Source organism: Chaetura pelagica, unplaced genomic scaffold (assembly GCF_000747805.2).
Source record: "Chaetura pelagica isolate M959 unplaced genomic scaffold, ChaPel_1.0 scaffold10, whole genome shotgun sequence".
Lineage (NCBI taxonomy): Eukaryota > Metazoa > Chordata > Aves > Apodiformes > Apodidae > Chaetura > Chaetura pelagica.
In genome coordinates, this window is record NW_009952263.1 from 7,760,355 (window position 1) to 7,780,128 (window position 19,774).

Consider the following 19,774-nt stretch of genomic DNA (forward strand, 5'->3'; position numbering starts at 1 on the left):
ATAATCAAGGGTAATTCGAAAGGCAAACAGTGACCAGAAGAGCATGTTATCCAGCAGAAGACTAACCCTGAACCCAACTCCACAGACGGTTACACAGCCTGCTGCAATGCCAGGGCAGATGCCAGGGAAGAGACCAGCCACAAACCGAACAGACATACAATCCAGAGCTTGGCATCTGGGTTCTTCAGCTGCCAGCCTTGCCTCATGAGTAGCCACAATGGTTGGCTCTTGTGCAGAAAACAACAGAGGAAGAGGCTAAAGAGGTCTATGTGCCACACTGCCAGCACTGGGAACAAGCAGTGCCAAGTGAGTATTGCAGTTTCATGCACATGCCAATGTGCTTTGGAGCCGCTTTTACATTTTCAAAAGTAACAACAGAATTCCTGCATAAAGCAAGACAAGCTCTAACATCAAGGACAGTTTCCCTTCCTTTTTTAGAATTTGTGTGTGTGTGAGTTTGTTTTTTACTTCATTTTGTTCACTTTGCGTATACACTTTAGTCAGCTGTGTAGCAGGGATGGTCTCCGTGCCTTGCATTCCATACTGATAGAATACTTGAATCTACAGGAATATGTGAACAAATCAGTTAATTTCATAACCAAATTACAAAGTACCAGCTTGCAAGCCTCTGGTTTACAATGTGAGCAATTACTCCAAAAAGTAGCTGCATGAACCCCTGTGTCACTGCATACTGAAGAGCAGCACAGCATTGTCAGGGGTTTGCCTTCTTTTTGAAAGTCTTGTTCAGCCCTACTTTACACCAAGTCTACACTTTAATCAGAAGGAAATGTTTCTATATAAATCATTACTTGCATTTTTATTTCATTTTGGGAGTCTTTAGGTTGTTGATTTGCCAAATGAGCATTTCTAAAAACATGTATTTGTACGCGTGTATACGTGCTTTCCCCCATTTGCAATCCAGCAGAGTTGTTTAATTCACATGTTGTTGTTTCCTGAAAATGCCTGAATAAGTGCAGTACTTTGGGAAGCCTCTGTCTCACATCAGGATAGTGTGTTCTATTGTTTGGATGTGAGCAAACAGCCAAAAGGAATCAGGTTGAGCAAGAAGCCTGCAAAAGGGCTGGCTGAACCAGTTACCCAGCGAAGGCTGCTTTTCATTTCTGGACTGCTTTTAAGATAGGAGCCCCAGTCATCTGTGGGGTAATCTCTAGACACTGATTACAGGCCAAAAATTATTATTGTGAGACCTAAAGGTAACAAAGAAATATATTCTCAATCCTGCTGCATTGCTTTGGAGTTACTGGGGTAGGATCTAACGGTGAAACAGAAAGACTGTACCCAGGGATTGTGATGAGGATTTATTTGGTGTAAACACAATGTTAGGCAGAATTAAATGCAAGGAAGGCAAGGTAACAAATGGCTGAAACCCTTTTTTCAAGTCGTGCTACCAAAATAGGAATAAGCCCTTCTCCTGTGAGCTTCTGGAAGATACAGCTTCACCTGTAAATCACATCTACCTAGGGTATCTACACTACCTTCCTCCCCAGGCATTCATTAAGCTGCTTAATGACATTTTCTCTTTGCCACCTTCAAGTTCTTCTCTTCCTCTCATCTTAGCCCATTTCCTCACCTATTCCTTGTTTCAAACATATATTGAAGCACTCTATCAAATCACAGCAATACATCCAATTTTCTGGGGATGTCCTGACCATCTTTCGTTAATTGTACTTGCAGTTTTATAAGTGCAAATAGCTATAGCATAACCATCAATGATAGCATGTCATGTTTGTAGTGGTTTTAGTTGCTCAAAACTGTTCTCTTTTCCCATTGTGCCAATGCTGCAAGCTCCACTAATATCTCTCAAAGAGTTAGGAGTAAGAATCTCAGCTTTGAATGGAAACAGAATTATTGAAACTTGGACAATCCTGCCTCTGACTCACTCTCCATAAGCCACAATATATTTCAAGCCAAAAGAAGGTGTGAAGTGTGACAGATTTTACAAATTTGAACCATAATTTTTAAAGAATAATATGCTGTATATACTGGCTTACTGACAATATGTATAACATACTTTATCTATACAAGATGTGAGCTGGTTGACTTTTTTTTTTCCATCCATGAACACAGTAATTTCTCACTGTCCACTTTTTTATAGTTGTTCTTGTTTTCTTATGTAAGTTTTTGTCTATACGTTTTCTGTAACACAGGAAAAAGCAGGTGCCCTCCATCAGCCTTTAGTGGAAGAATCTGACTTATCAGTTTTTAGTACCATACTTAAGAGTCGCTAGGGTGAATTAATGTAAAACCTAAAATGGAAATACTAGGTGTATTTCCGTATCAGTTCTCACCTCTTCATTTACCTGCTGTAAAGCTGAATTTAGCTCTGTGATGAGTAAAGCCCTGATCCTGCTGTCACTCATATCAAAGATATCAGCAGTGCTGGTGCAAGTCAGATCAAGTTCTTGTGGATTTCTATTTATATGTATGGGCTTGACTTACCCAACTTTGGAAAACAATTGCATGAAATTCGTCAGAGCAACTGTCTCCCGCTTTTGTTGGTTTATTTTATTTTCTGCTTCTGATGCATCAGGCACAGGTCACCGTTGCAGGTGAAGTGTAGAACTGGCTAAGGTGGAGTTTTGCTCTAATATTGTTTAATCAAATGTTCCTAAAAATCTAAGTCCAAAGTCCTCAGCTGGTATAAATTGCTGTAACTCAGTTTATCGCAGTGGCACAATGCCATTTTACAACAGCTGATGTTCTGACCCCTGTTTTCTAAACAGGAATAGCCAGCTACAGTGCTGCTGCAAGAAAGGCTCACAATGTGTTCTTCTTCATTACACCCCTAAGTGGAAAAAGTTAGGCAGGTCAGTGAGAAACCCTTGACAACATTATTGACACACAGAACAGTTTTGAATCTCCAAAACCACCTCATGCCCACTACCAGAATCGTGCTCTTCAACAACTCTATCTGCAGTATTTCTCCATCCACCCCTTTCTACCCCAGTAGACACACAGCTCTTCTTTCCATGTAGCAGCTGTCAAAGCAATAAACATACCTTGAGAAAATTTGCTCCTCATGGGTCACATTCCCTCATTTTGCCACTGCTACAGCAGAACTTGCCAGGGAGCCATCGAAAATGGGCAGACTCAAGGGCTAACCACACATGACTGCACGGGCCAGGTGCTACTGCTGCTGCTGCCCACGCTTCACGCAATGCTGCCTATGTGGTCAGTGCTGGGCAAATGCATCCTGAGGCTTCAGCTGTTGTTCCCATCTATTTCCCTAGGGTGGGCCCAGTTTTACAGTGTGTGTGAAGTGGCATTTCCTTAATTCACGCTCTGATTTTTGTTCATGTCTCTTGCTAAGATACAGATGTTGTAAATGAACTTGTTAAATGCAACTAAACTATCTCCTAGTGTGCTTCAAACACATTTTCCAGAATGATCTGAACATGTAAAACATACTGTGAGAAAAAGATACAAAGAATTACATTGAATTTGGCACATTATGTAGGGATAATAGTTTTGGTTTAAATGGCAGTTTCTCTAAGGAAAATCCACCCCCACTGTAGTTAATGGGAATTTTCACACTGATTTCTAGGATCTCATCCATGATTTTTCATTGAGATATTATACTATTTATAAATGTATGTGCATAATTATATATATTTCCATAACTACAAAACAGATGTATTATTAGGCCTATAAATTGGCCCTGAAGTGGGTTACACTTCTTATTACATCCCTTGGAATTGTGCTTTCAAGACACATTGCATTTCATAATTTGATAAATTGATATAAACATGTTGCTCCTGAACTAAGGTTCCTTCTGTGCATGTGTGACCCTGGGTTTCTGTATGCAAAGTCCAGCCCACCTCCTAGGCTGTTAAATACTGTAGTTTGCTTAGATAGATGGTGGCAATGGAAAAGGTGGTGGGAAAAAAAAAAAAAAAAAAAAAAAAAGAAGACATGCTATATTTAAGGAGAAGGACCTATTTTGAAAATCTCTGAAGCTCACATTTACGTCAATGTCATCCGCACACCATCCTCACATCTATTGAATTGGTTCAGTATGTTTGCTGCTTGTATTTTTGATACACGAACTTCAGTCAGCCTGGAAAAGCCATAGCTTCCTACACTGGCTTTCTTAGGGTAAAGCAATCTATTTTCCATCAGTAGATAAATTTTTTTAAGGTGAGCATTAAATTAATACTTTACAAAACCTATAGAGATGTGAGTACTTTTAAAAAAAACTTAGTTGAACCAATAGCAAAATAAATTTTAAATTCACAGCACAGAGATCCCCATATGGTTATGCATTAACAATGATTATACTACAGGACATTCATCTCAAAAAAATCTGCATAGAATTCTCTCACCTCCTTCTGTCCACCAGATAATGTGTTGTTATTGAACACATGTAAGATCCAGGGAATCTTGCTCATCTTCCATGAACAAGTGTAAGAACCTTATCACTGCTACAGCTTATGAATGTCTCTTTTTTATACATGTTTTGCTATGCCAGTCAATGACAAAGTATGCACTAGTAGAGACCTGCTACTATAGTCAACGGTGAGGCACCAAATGTAAGATGTTTCTCTGTGTAGCTCCTGAGCCAAATATTGTTCTCTAATACACCCATAGAATACCCACTAAATTCAGTAAGCTGTATTTAGACCAGAAATCACAGAGAATAATTTTGAATTGCCAAATTTGAGCCAATTTTACAAAAGATTGGAGGATACCATGAGTAACTTAATTTGGATAGACTCTTCTCTTGCTTCCACAGTTACCTGAAAATATTGTCAGGAGATTCACACTTAGTGAGCCACTGGATTCACATCTAAAATACATTGAATAAAGCTGTTGTATCCTAAAAAGCAGAACTGCAAGAACATACTCCATTCTGAATTTTATTTAGATGAATTTATTTGTCTAGTATTAGTACTTCTCTGTGCAAAATCAAAGTCTTTATATTTAGCTGAGCTACTTTCCTTGGAACTTTACATATGATTCCTTTCTGGTTTCACTTCTCCAGCCTTAAATGTATATTCTTTCCCTTTTCCGAGTTAACAATATACATATTTACTGTATATTTTGCCTCACAGTTTCACCTTTCATAGTCTCCACATACCTAATCAAATCCTTTCATTCATACTTGTTCACTAGTATTTATTCCTTTCATGCTAAACCTTGGTTCTCTGCTTGTAGGGACTCAGCAATGTTCTTAATATACATGTTTCTTGTACCTTCCTGTTTGGACATGGTCCAAGACTGGAGTTCATAAAATGTTAATGTTTGGTTCATACATAGGAGAAATAGTTTTAACACTGCTCGAAAATTTAGAGCAATTCGATCACTTCATAAAAACATGTTAAGGCAACCCAGTGACTTGCTTGTTGCCTTCGTATTCACTGCCTGGGATGTTTAAGCTCTTGTGTTACTTCCCTTGGTTGGCTGGTGGGTTGGTTTGGTGCTGCCTTAGCAGACATGCTCAGTGTGGCAAGGTGTCCTGTTTCAGCTGCAGGTATCTTATAGACCTCACATGCACATTGACAGAAAGACTGTTCTAGCCGTCATATTTTCAGGTATGTAACCACTCCCATCCTCTTTTCAGTAAATACCGATGCTGCTAATAAAAAAGCATGAGCTACATCTGAAAACTGTTTCCAAGGAAGTCCAGCAGTGTAAATGTCTTCATGTCTCCATGATGAAAAGATGCTGGTTGCAACCATTCATACTGTATAAGTACAGCTATTTTCTTTAAGTTCACACACTACAGAGATGGTTTTCAGCTAGCAAGCCCTGGAGATAGGTCAGCAAATATCCCACAGGCCTAACTCTGATCTCCTGTTAAGGGCCCCAGAGAGCTCAGGTGGAAGTTTAAGCAAAAGCTATGGTCCTTGCTGGGGCACTGTGATCATTCCCTCTACACACAGGGCTGGCAGAAGGACACATACCCACACAGCTCTTTCACCAGTCCCGCCCCAGCCAAGGAAGCTTTCTCAGGGGACTATTGCCATTCAATTTATAGCCTTTTTCTCTGCCATACAGGGAGAAGAGCATTCTCTTACCTGATAATCAGCCCCATTAGCTCATGCACAGCATCTTTCCTTGGAAAGGAAATCTACCTCTACCACGTTGCAAATAGCTGTGCAGAATAACACCCTAAAAGTAAGGTACCACTCAGCTACTTCCAGTATCAGCCCTGATTATTATCTCTATGAGGAATGATTCCTCTTCCACATGAAAAAAAATTACCCTAACCTTCAGCCATAGCATTAGGGGATCAGTCATATATTTCCTCCTTCACATTTCTGAAAACATATAGAGTAAGGAATAAAAAAAATTAAAAATATTAGATATTGCCTTTTGACTTGACTGCTAACACAATAAAGTAGCATCGTAAACTGAATCATGGAAGTCTGCAGTCTTCATTGCTCCCTTTGCTGGTATTACTTCATGGATATTGGAGCCCTTAGGGAAACTGGAATATGAATAAAGATTTTATTTTTTTTTAAATCAGCCGTTTTTTCTTGGTTCTGTTTCTAAAAATAATGCAGTTTGCAAAAAACAGAAGGTTTGGTTTATAACACAAACAAAATTGTTACATTCTGAATGGGTTGTAAGTACCTGATTCTTTGCCTTTTTACTCATCCCTGCTAAAAAAAAAAAATCTGCAAATCCATTTGCTAACCAGCTGCACCTCTGTACTGAACAGATAACAACCTGTGCAAGCCAGGCTTCGCTGTGAATCGGTGCTGATAGGCCTGAATCTCATAGCTTTTTTTAAATGCTAATGACAAGAAACATTTCCTAAGCCAAAACGCTCTTGTAGATCTGTCTACTTCTATTATGACTGATATTTGCTTGTAAGTACATAGAACACTTGTTCACTGTGCCTTATCTGCTATGGTGCAGCATGCTGACCTACATACCATTCAGCACAATATGATGCACAAACATCTTCTATATAATTTTTCATTTTCGACTTAAAAACAGTAGAGGCAAAATAGGATTGCTGCAAATCTAACAAAGAGATGGCATTATTTCCAAATAAAAATGTGCATTTTTCCAAAGAATTTATTTGTCTAGCAGCATGAAGTTCATACATAGCAATGCTTAAAAAGGGTGTTGAATTCCGATTAGGAAGGAAGGACTTAGGAAGAAGAACAAACCACATCTTTTCTACTTACATGGAATAATTAAGCTAACTTATTTCTCATCACAATTAAAAGTTCAGCCTTTCTGAACCATGTTTTCACAATGTCACTAAATACTGCTGATATAAGAATGCTGAAATAAGTGTGATAATAACAATAAAGAATGATGGATAGAAAAGGATACAGTAGCTAAGGGAACAGAAATGATAGTCTATTACCTGCCATTGTCAAGCTAAACAGAACTACAGTGTTTATGATTTTTGCTGTGATGCCTCCTATGTTGTATAAACCCAGCCTTTATGATGATACTTGTCTACTGAATGAAATAATTAATATGTCAGGTTTTATTGTAAATAAATATATGTCTGTCCAGTGGCCAGACATTATTCATATTGAGTAACAGAAACACAGCCACAAATACATCAAAAGCTTGTAAAGGAAAATGTACTTTATAAGCTAAATATTAAGAGCAAAATAGAAAGTCTCCATCAATTCAGAACACTTCTAATCAACTTAGATGCTGAAATCGTAAAGAAGGGCAGGGGGAAAATATCTTCAAAAACAATAGGGAAAAAATAATAAAGCTTTGCCTTAGTAGGATACAGGAGTCCTAATTCTAAGATGTAAATACCTATTAATTACTTCTACAGAGTAAAATTGTGCAAATAAACCTAAATAAAGTACATTTTTATAACAATCTCTATTGTACATGCCCTGAATTGAGATATATTTATTGCCCTATTATTACCTCTAGATTAAAAAAAGCAAACAGTATACAAATTAGAGGAAGCATGAATGTTTAATCCTTTAGGAAATTTAAATGGATGATACAACATGTATGTACTATTTATTTGTTCTCTAAGAAAATACTAATTTTCACGTCCACAGATTTTTTTTGATTGATTGATTCTGGTGAAATATGTAGTACAGGAGTCAGCTTGTGGTTTTAAATTGCAAAGATGAAAATAATTCAGGGACCAATTCAAATGCCAAAACAAACGTTTCCACTAATGCTAAGAAGCCTACAGTCAGCCTTTTGGCTGTGTTAACCCAGGTTGTTTCTCAGTTGCTGTGTTTTAGAAACAGTGAATTATAAGATAAAGTAAAATGTTTGGTGCTTTTAGTTATTAGGCTTTGGATTTATTCTGAAAATCAAAGACTATCTGTAGAATAACACCATTTGGATTGGTCAGAACTGATTGATATTTTTGTATTTCACTAAGTACTTTCCTGTACATACTCTGAAGATGCAATTTCTCAGACCAGCCATTGCCTTCTCTTCTACTGAAGTGACAAGCAATGTCTTGACTCATGCCACTTATATATCATTAATGAGAATAACATCTTTTAAATCCACAAGTAGCTTTATGGTCTGACATACAAATGGTTTGCAGTGATGTGGCTTCCAGAAATAGATTGCTACAGACACTGATACATCTTCTAGTATTACCCTGCAATCGATGCTGCTTTTGGTAGATTTAAGTCTACCAGTAAGATGGATTTTCCGTTCATGCATCAGAAATGTTTTCCAGGTTCCTTTTGTAATTTTGTGACATCTGTTAAAAAACCTGGGGGCCAGTTATACACCTATTAGTCACTTAAATAGTGGGGTACATAACTGCTGCTGTGCTCAGCAGTTCTGAGCTCTGTAACATTAGTAGAAGTGGAGACCAGAGATCAGATTTAACTGTGCCAGGACCATGACCCATATGTCCTGCACTGAAATCACTATCAGCCTAGCTACAGCTAAGCTTAAAATCATTCACTGTGCTCAGGAAGAGCCAAGCTTGGGAGATTTCTGGATGAATTTCACTCCAATACATTAAACGAGTTTAATATATTGGAGCACAAAGGGAGCATGAGCCTAATCTGAGATGAAGGGCTGGGTGCAATATTCAGCCTGGAGTGCTTCCACTCACACATCCTTACAACCTTGGGCTACAGTGGCATGTGGGTACACACTTGCATGTAAATAACATGAGGAGTAGGCAAATACAGTCTGTGAGTGCCTGACTGACATTGTAGCCACTGAGAAAACTTTCATGATCAAGAGCTATATTAACCATAAAGGCCCCTGCCAGCAACTTATTAGAGTATCTAAGATTGATATGTTGTGGTATGTTGCACCTGGAATTGTCTTCTGAGTCCAGTAAGGCTTGTATGACTTCTTTTTTTGTTTGTTTGTTTCCAAAAGAAATAACAGAGAGGGAGTCTCTAGCATGTATATTGCCATAGTTCTTTCACTTTGAATAACCTCGTGCCTTTTAAACACACACATGTCTGAAATAGGGGTTACTGTAATTCACCTTTAACAGACTAGCATGGTTTGTAAGGGTTACAGGCCTTATTCAAAGTCTAATGGGAAATCTGTAAAGGAATGATGGAATAAATTTCAAATCTCTCTCCTCTTCTTTGTTTAGACCAGTACATAGCTTGGATTCTTTTTCTTCCAGCTTTAGCTCCCGTAAAAAATTTGCATTATCTTAAAATGCATACAGGACACAATCCTGACCCTCTAACATGAGTATGTGCGAGTAAATACTGCCAGTCTGAAGGCTGAATCTTTCCATCAGATTGCACTAGTCATTGACCAAATAAACCAACTCTTCTGACACAACTCTGGAAACACAGCTAGTGTCTGCATATTAATTAGCCTTCCTGACCTGAATAGACTATTACCTAGGGACCTGGCCTTCATTTCCTGAGCACCCTAAACTCCACTGCAATGAATAAAATGAAAGGCAAGACCCTTATTTTTGAATTACATCATATGAAAATATTACTATTGCCTAAGAGATGGGATTTCTGAAAATGCCATGGAGAGTTTCTGGCACTGCACAAAAGAACAGCACTGTTTTGTTCTAGGTGAAGTCCCATGGCCCCTAAACGACTGTCACCCAAAGTTTAGACCATCCTTTGTGCCTTAGGAAAAATACTGAAAATATGGTTAGATCTCCTATCATTTTGACCAAATATGTGTATAACTTAGAGCTGTTCTCTACCTTAATAAAAGAAAATGAGGTAATACTACAAAAATAGCTTCCTTTGATCCTAGAAGCATTTTATTACAAGGTTCGCAAGCCAAGTGGAATGAAAAACTTTTAAATAAAAAATTAATGCAAAAAAGCAAAGCTGGAGATAGCTAGATTTAAAAAATACTGCCTTATATTCACTCAGAGCTTCTGAAAAAACTATTCTTGTTTTAAAAAAAATATGTTTCCTCTTTCAACTCATTCCAGACACAATTTTCCAGGTAGGCTCTGTGACTCATTAAATCCAGCTTTGAAGATGCACCATAACATAAAGTATTACAATTATCATGTTCTCTAAAAGCCTGTTTGGAATCTAACTCAGTAAACTTTATTAATGATCTGAAAAAGGAACTAAATTCACACATGATGTTTAATTGTGAGGTACAGGAAGCGTGAGTGAAGACTAAAGCAATGTTTCCTGCTTTAATTCAGAAAAAATAAAAGAAAGTTACTAAATCTGGCTAATAATCACTTTAAACTTTGTTTCTCAGAAATGTGCTTTTTCTGTACTGCAATTTTTCCTCACATACATAGCAAATATAAGTAAAATGGACACCTGTAAAGGATTCAGTCCTTTTAAAATTACATATACATCTTCTCAACTTTTGCATCAGACATTAAATGATAAATATCACCCCCACGAATGTGTTGACCATAACACTGGGAGCACAGGCAACAGGTTGGGCAGTGCTTGATTGAGCTGAGTTTGACAGTACAAGAGAAAAAAAGAAGAGTATTTTAGAACTACAAAGCATGCAATTTGATAGGAGGTATTAACTGGAAAGGAGAGTGGCAGAAAGGAGGGAGTTTGGAAAGGCCTGTAAATGTTCTTAGGCAGGGAGACAATAAATTGTAAATGAAAGTCAAAAAACAAATGCATCTATATATTATGCCAACTTAAAATATAAGTAAGGCAGAAGAAGATGTGTAAATATTTGAAAGGTGACTGAGGTTAGGTTATGAATTTGCCTGTAAGAAGCCGTGCAGACCCCACCACTGGAACATTGTGGTGGGGTCTAAAAAATGCACTAGATGTAGAAAATGCACTCTGGAGATTAATCTGATATTACAGGGAGATAAATTAACAGACCAGAAAGGCCTTTTCCATTCCTTATTTATGTGATAATTCCATTGTAAAAACACTTACACCATAATTTTGTTTATCCTTCTACAATGTACACAGAGCACTCCTGGTCTGGAAGATGCTGAGCAGCTGCTTGGAGGGCACAGGTAGCCTTTGGTTCCAGTAGAGTCATGCCAAGTCAACAGTTAGCTCCAAATTACAAAAAGAAAGGAAAAAATAAAATCAAAGTAAAGACAGTATCTGCCAGTATTCCATGAACAGAAGCCCATTAAAACTAAGGGGACATTTGCCTTTAAATGGATGGATATCATTATGCATGCAAAAGTGCTCAAAAATAAAAGGCAGAGTGACTGCATTTCGAGGAAACAGTTGAGCGGCAGCAACCATTACCTTAGCAATTGCAGCGCACGGGCTCTCTGCTCTGCAGTCTAAAATGAGGACATTCCCTTTGCTGTGTGATTTACTTTGAGTGTGCTGTAATCTTCTTTTTCCTCAGGTAAAATGTCAATGAGCAGTGTCCCAAATGTTTCCCCTGATCTTGTCAGGAGTCACTTTGTTGCCACAAGAGAAAAAAAAAAAAAAAGAAAGAAAAAAAAAAAAAAAGAAAGAAAAAAAAAAAAAAAGAAAGAAAAAAAAAAAAAAAGAAAGAAAAAAAAAAAAAAAGAAAGAAAAAAAAAAAAAAAGAAAGAAAAAAAAAAAAAAAGAAAGAAAAAAAAAAAAAAAGAAAGAAAAAAAAAAAAAAAGAAAGAAAAAAAAAAAAAAAGAAAGAAAAAAAAAACAACCACCAAAACCCTTGTGCTATGTTAACACTGCACAAAAACTAGTCCAAAAGGAGCTGGTATGAGATGAGAAGCTCATGCCAGGCAAGGATCACACAGGACTGCCGCAGTGCAAATAACGGATCCAAATCAGCCTTTCCACAGCCTGAACAATAATGTGTTCTAGCTCAGGGCCAGCATGCAGACTGCACTGCATCTCTATCAGGTTGTGAAGGTACCAGAGCGAGGGAGACAGTCTGGGTGAAACTAAGGGAAGACAATAGGATTTGGCCCTTAGTTTAGATGGCAGAGAGACATTCTGCAGAATTTAGAGAGCTTGTACTATGTAAATAGCCTTGTTGTTGGGTGGACAGATGGATGGATAGACAGAGAGACAGCTAGATGATTTTGTTTAAGATACTGCATAATATTCAGGCTCTAACAAATATATACATCTCAATACATATTTTTTACCCCTAAGTATTTGACCTTACCCTTATGTATTTATTGCACCACTCTTAACTTCTGGACTGTGAGAAGCAGAAAGTACCTGCTCTGTCACAGCAGTGTATGAAACATTGGAGGCTGAATTCTTTCATTTGGCAGCAAAAAGAATGGAAATAAATCTGAACTGAGATCAAAGAAAAGAGAAAACACTGCCTTTACATTGTTAAGAGCCTTTTCCCCCATTTGTGCATTAAGCCTCGTTGCAATAAAAGGGAGAAAAATGCTAAGTGGCCCCTCTGCTGAAGCATGGTTGGCATGGGTTCAAGGCAAGTCTGCAACAAGGACTGCAGTCAGCCACCAGCAAGTAGCTCTGCCTTCCATCATTACCATGAAGGTCCCAGGCCCTTGGGTCACAGCATGTTAGCACCACCTGCTTATTTAATATCTATAGCCTCATTTTACATTGCTCATCAGTAGGGGTAAGCAAGCTATTTTTCCCTCCTTCATGCTCGAAGTAAGGCTTCTGGCATGGGGAACTAATGGAGCATCTTTAGCAAATAGGTTATTGATGTTTCTGAATTTGATGTTGAGATATAGTGTTAATCCTTATTTTCAGGGATGTGGGGAACAGTACTTTTCAGAGGTTCTCAGAATTGCTTTGAAGTGGATGTTGTGATGTGCTTTATTTCCACCGAGCTGCGAAGCTAGAAGTCTAGCATGAACTAGTGAGTATTCCAATAACCATTGGTGACAGGCATATTCCCAGGTCAGAGATTTTGTTTGGGTCAAAATATCCTCCAGTTTGCAGGAATAGGCCTTCTCATGGAAATAATAATAAGAAAAGGTCAGGAAGGTAAATCAGGAGGATTTAATAGCCTATGTGTGGAGATCAGAGATGTATCTGTAGATCAGCAAATCGAAAACTGTATTTTGAATATCCATCTTGATGTTCAGTTCCTGAATAGTATGAAAATAGCAAGAAAAAGAATCTAAAAGGGACTGTAAGCTGATCTCTTGATGCAGCATCATGATAGCAATTTATACATGTGTCTTTTCAGTGTAGATTTACAGTAGGACACACAATCTCAGCAGTATAATCCCTGCAATTTCAGGCCCTCTCTGAAAGGCACAGCACATGCACAAGACCAAAAAGGAGGAAAATTCCCATCAGGTCCATCCTGGACATTTTCACACTTGTGATTTTCCATCAGCAGCAAAGAGGAAGGTCATTTTGGGAAAGACAAATGAAATGTGGTATACCTCCACAGTTCAATGTATGCTATTAGCACTTTCTCGTTCATATCACCAGTTTTACAGTTAACAATGTAAGCATAAAAGTCATGTTAGCACATTATCAGTAGCTTGCCAGTGCTAGGAAGTATTTAATTTTTAGTTACGTAGGTGCTTATCACCACACAGACCAGGAGAGATTTCCTGTGTTCAAGAATAGAGTTTTCTCTGGATCACCATTCACAGGAACACAGACAGCTATCTTTTCATAGGCTTGTGCTGCCTCCTCTAAAAGCCCATATATCTCATTTTTTGTTCTTTCTACCCTCCTAATGCAGGTGACCGACATAGCAGCCACCAGCTGATGCCTGAAAGAGATGGAGCAGGCCCAGGCCATTTGCCCTGGCACACAAGTCCAAGCTTTCACCTGCACAGTGGGAAAGTCCTTTGCACAGGGCAGTGCTGCTATCCTGGGCAACGGGAGGGCTGAGCACAGCTGGGGATATCTGCAGCCCCTCTACCCTGAGGGACGTCAGTCTGGGAGGATGTCACCATGAGCAGCAGGCTGTGAGCAGCATCAATGTCCTGCTCATTGAAGAGTATTCCAGGTCCACACAAAGGACATCTGCAGGCAGGGAACATAATGGGGGGGAGTTTTGGGGCTTGCTGTCACTCTGAACTCCTCTGCAGCAGCAAGGAGTCAGGGTCGAGGTGGGGGTCCTTCAGCCCTGGGACCCATAGGAGCAACATTTTTATAATTCCAACAGTTCCCCAGAGAAACTCTCTCCCTGCAAACTCACATACACATTTAAGTCATCAGCAGTAGATTTGGCATAAATATACAATATCTGTATAGGCACAAAGGTAATTGAAGTCATGGGAGAATGCCTGTGTTAAGAGTATGCTGCAGATCTGAATGGGTACATAAAAACCGAGCTTAAGTGCCAGTAAGTTTTATCACAGGCAGGCACAAGCTTTGGGTTATCAAAAAAAGTGGTAAATAAGAATTGTTTCCATGAAGTGTGCAGCCAAGCAGCCGGCACCACAGAAAACGTACACGCAGATGTTGGGCAGAACTTTTCTCTGTTGCCTCCCTGATACTATGGGGCCTTTTGCTTTATAAGGGCATCTTTTGTTTCTGCATGCAGTATGGAGCTCGTTACCTGGAAAAGGAAAGGTTTATGAAGAAAACAATTGGATCAAAGCAAACATAAATTTAGACACCACTTTACATGTACGAGGAAACCAGGGATTACATGCTGAAACCAACTAGTCTATTTGGTTATGTCCTTGCAAACACTATAAAACTGCCCCCTCTGATGCACTGATGAGGAGCATCAGTGGAGACTAAACTCCATGCCAAAGCCCAGCAGGGACAGAGGGAGAGTCTGTGATAAGCTTGTAACACAGCTCCCTGTTTGAAGAAAGCAAGATTTCAAGATTTCCCCCTACTTTGAGGCTGGGGCAGGGGCAAGGCATAGTACTTTAGAATAAAATATAGTTGCTGAGAATGGTGTTTGCTGTTCCTCAAGTTGCTGCTGGACAAGGCAGGTATTGAAAACTGGCTTCCTACCTGCAGACCTCCTAATCCTGTACCAGCAACGTTCAAGAGACACAAGGGGAAGAAGTACTGACACGTTAATGGATGGGTAGAAGTATGGATATGAAATGTTTCTTGGAAACCGAGGGAAGCAGTGCCTGCTGGGCTTACACAAACACACTGGGCAGGGGGTCCAGACTTGGTGCAGTTGTTCAAGTTGAACATTGCCACTTCTCATGATTGATGAAGAGGCTGTGGAGGGAGGGGAGTCTATATTTCATTGTTGACTCCTCCTCTAAAAACTGCAAAGTGAGAAATTAGAAACTTCTTTGTTATTTCACTCTCTTTGCTCCTTGCTCCTCAATATACCTGCAGCACTTTCCTCTCCCCAGCCATTCCTTATCCCTCCCTCTCACAAACAATTGTGCAGCTGAGTGATTGCGTTTTGATAGTAACCCTATTTTCCGAAATTGAGATCTGTCTAAAAAAGCACAACGTTCCCTTATTTTAACAGCATATCACATCTCATCCCCCACTTTCAACACAGAATCCCAGCAAGTTTCCACGAGTCATCTGATGAGGAATGGAGGTAGGTAACTTTCTATCAAAGAAAACACCTCTCTCTTGTCTCTTTGAGCCAGAACTGAAGTTGAACATTTTCCAGCCAGCTACTTGGAGGAGAAGGCCCGAGCCAGTGCATTGTACGGCTCTCTCCTCACACTGGAGCTGTCAGCTACAATCAAAGCATCCATGTATGGTATTTCCAGTGGAAAAAAAAAAAAAAAAAAAGTACACAGATGTATAGTTTGCATTTATGTACTGCAGGGACACCCTTGAATCATGTTAAAAAATGTCAGTCAAGACATCTGGTCAGCTGTCCTAATCCATATTGGGGTTTTTAGACTACTGTTATGCCCCAATATGCTTTGAACATTGCCAATATGCTTTCTCTGCAGTAGCAGCAGTGTGTCCCCTTTGGTTTCACAGCCCGTCCCCGGCATTGTTTTTTATAGTGTCACGTACCGAGCAAAATGAAAAACCACATACTGTATCTCGTGTGTCTGGCTAATGAAACTGGTAGGACAAACCTTGTGTGATTAGGAACAGGGACGGATTGGCTTAGGTCTAGTTCATCTTACGGACTGCAAAAAGAATCAGCTGTCACTTGTGCCATGCAGCAGATGGACAGTTTGCATCCGATTTACATGCAGGCGCCAAAGCCTTTAGAAGCTTTGGCAGCCCACTTGCCATCAGGCAGCAGACTTTGATGTCCTGCAGATGGCCACAGCAGCCATCTTGCGCTGGCGTTGCGCGGCGCTGTCGTGCCTCCGTGCAGGCGCCGGCTGCTTTGCTCCCGGTGCCTTCGGAGCTGCCGCAGCGCGTGGTCCCTACCCAAGGCTCGCAACCCTTTGGCCACTGCCAAGGCACAGTTGCATTTTCATTTCAATACAAAGCTCTGCTGAGCTTTGCTTTTATGGAGACCCTGTGCTTGCACCCACATTAAAAATCTTAACGGTGCCTACTGCAAGCTGTCCCCCCACTCCCTCCACTGAGCTTTGCTGTGTTACGCATTCCCTACCTAGAACCCCGACAAATCCACCACCACTACTCCCTTTGACCATAATAGCATAATTTCAGAATAATCACTGATCCAATTTCTGTTTGAATTTAGCTCACCAATGCAGCTTTGCCTTGGTACAGTTCAACCCGTCCTAGGTAATGACACGGAACAAAGAGTTTTCTTCATGGTGGTCAGGCTAATCTTGCTCCATGAATAGCCCAGAGTAATCTGTCAGCAGTGCAAAGCTGTGGCTGGAGGTCTTCCAAAATCAGCCCTTTCGCATTTGGTAGAAGCAGTTAGGAATTCTGACTGGCACTATTAGTCAGGAGCCATGTCATTGCGTTACAGAAGGGACTGCAGTTGTCATCACTAGGTAGGATCAGCCCAGCATATTCTACCACGCTTTTCCATCCCTTGAGTGTTACTGGAAGTTCAGCAAAAAGTCACTGATGAGGCTTTAAGAAAGGACCTAGAAGAGGCAAATTCATTAATGCATAATTTCCAGGCAGTTGGAAGTACCAGAAAATATTTGGGGGACGGAGAAGGGAGAATATAAATCTATACCTATATACATGCACACATATAAATTGTCTATTAATGCAGACTGGTTGCAGACAGAAAAAAAAAAAAAAAAAAAAAAAAAAAAAAAAAAGCCCAACAAAACCCACAAAAAACAGTTAATTAAGGCTTTTTGAATCATTGTTATATATACAGTGCATCATTTGCAGGTGCTACAAAAGTGAAAAATAACCATTATAATTACTAGTATTCAAAGATTCATATTTTCTCCCATGTAATTGATTTAGGATTATCAGTTTTCTTGTAGTTATACAAAAGACCTGTCAAGGTGTTTCCACACGTGTTTGGCTCATGGATGTTCCAAAAACAAGTCAAAATGCCATTGTATTTTACACGGCACAGTTAAAGTGGCTCTGAAAAATAGGCCAGGTTTTACCTGGATCGTTAGCTCAGTTAAATTATCTTACATATGTTTTAATTTTTTTCTTGTTCATCCCTTCTTTATCTTTTTTTCCTCTCCTTTTCTTTTTGTTAAAATACATCTGTGTTTGTTGACTGCCCCAGATTATATCTAAGTGAGGAGTGGGAGTACTTGCACCTGGTACAGTATATGTAGCTTAACAATACATATCATTACATTATTTACAGCTCATTTTATGTTATTCAATAGTAAAGTGCATATTAACCCTTTGTGAACCTGGCTGGTGCTGCTCAGCGAGGCAGAGGAGCTCTGTGATTTTCAGGGCTGTGGGAGTACTTTTATAATGGTATTCATAAAGATGGCAGCGTGCTCATTACAACAGAGATCGCCACCAGAGCCAGCTAATTCCTCTCCCAGGAAATCTCATCCGTAATCACATTCCTCACCACACCACACTTGTACTTCTGCTGATAACACAGGTTATAAAAGGGACTCAGTCAATGCTGGAGTCAATTAATGAACCGGCTTTTTAACCTCCTTTATTGGAGCACATTCGGCACCAAAGGGACCTAATGTTGTTCTGCTGGCAGGAGAAAGGTCCAAGTGATGCAATTTCAGGGTGTTTCAGCCTGGTCTCCAGTTCCCAGAAACAGCCATCATGACTGACCTCATTCAGCACTGACTCAGCAGCCTCTGTGCTCAGAGGAAAGGAGACCTCAGACGAAGCCCAGAAGAAATGCTCTCCCCACTGCCCAAGGAGAAAACATTCTCTTAGACCAAAGGACTGATGAATTCAGCATTCCTTACACACTCTCTGCTACTGGAGAAGACCATGAGTCACCATCTCTTATTGTGCTTGCATTTGTTGGATGTTTTTTTTTTCTGGGGTTTTTTTGTTGGGCATTTTTTGTTTGTTTTTTTGGTGGGGGGGTTTTGTGGGGTTTTAGTTGTTTTGTTCTTTTTTCCCAGGTAAGAGAAGGGGAAAGGCAGGGAAGTTGCACAAAAGCAGGCAATTCAGAAGAGGAAATGAAAATGTCAGGAGCCAGCATGACGGATGTCAAGTTGGGGGAAGTGGAACATGCAGCGCTGTGCAAAACCTTCCCCCTCTGTTTCAGCAATGTTCGGCTTGGTCACACCATGCAGAGAAATGCACAAACCGGCCTTTCCTTTCTCTGGTGACTTGTTTGGCATACAGCACACGTATCTGTCAAAATGTTGTGTGTACCATGTGGTGCTGAGATAATTCTTCTGTGCTAAGCACAGAAGTAGGAAAGGGATCCTGCATCACAACAGTCCCTATTCCTAACCTTTAAATACTCATCAATATCGCTGTTGCTGAATTAATCAGTCTCAAGATCATCAGCAATTTAGTTGCATTTTGTTGGTAATTAGCTTGATATATTAGCATCTGCAATATAAAACTTGACATCTTATTGTTCCCTTAGTTTTATGGTACTTCTGAAAAAGCAACAACACTGCAGCTTATTTTAAAAATGATCATTTCTATTACAATAAAGTCAAATACTAAAACCAAAGTTTGACAAGCTCAGTAGCAGACAGAAACAAGCTCCATTGATATCCACTGGGCAAAATATCAAAGATGAATAGCTCATAATGCAAACTTCAAAAGTATGGTTTAAAAAATAAAACTTGAATCCCTTCACTGTGGGCAGCTGCTTCTTATAAGTAAAATAAAATAAATGCTCAATGAATTATTTTTCCACATTTTCTGTAGAAAGGCTGATGAGTAAACTTTGAAACGTGAGGGAATTGAGAATTGATAGGAAATAAATGTATTTTATCCGGAGAGTTCCTCAGAGCTATCTGAATATTCTCAAATCAGTTAAAAAATTAAAGCTTTTCTTCTAACACTGCTTTTCCCTTCCGGGCCATACGTCTCATGATATGCCTCATGGAGACCCCACTGTGTGGGACACTAATGTCTCATTTTGGTGTGGGGACAATTTCAAAAAGACTGTCAAAGCTTTTTCCTAAACAGCTTCCAAAAGCGAGCCCATACTCACATTTTCTCTTTTTCATGATGAAAGGAAAGAG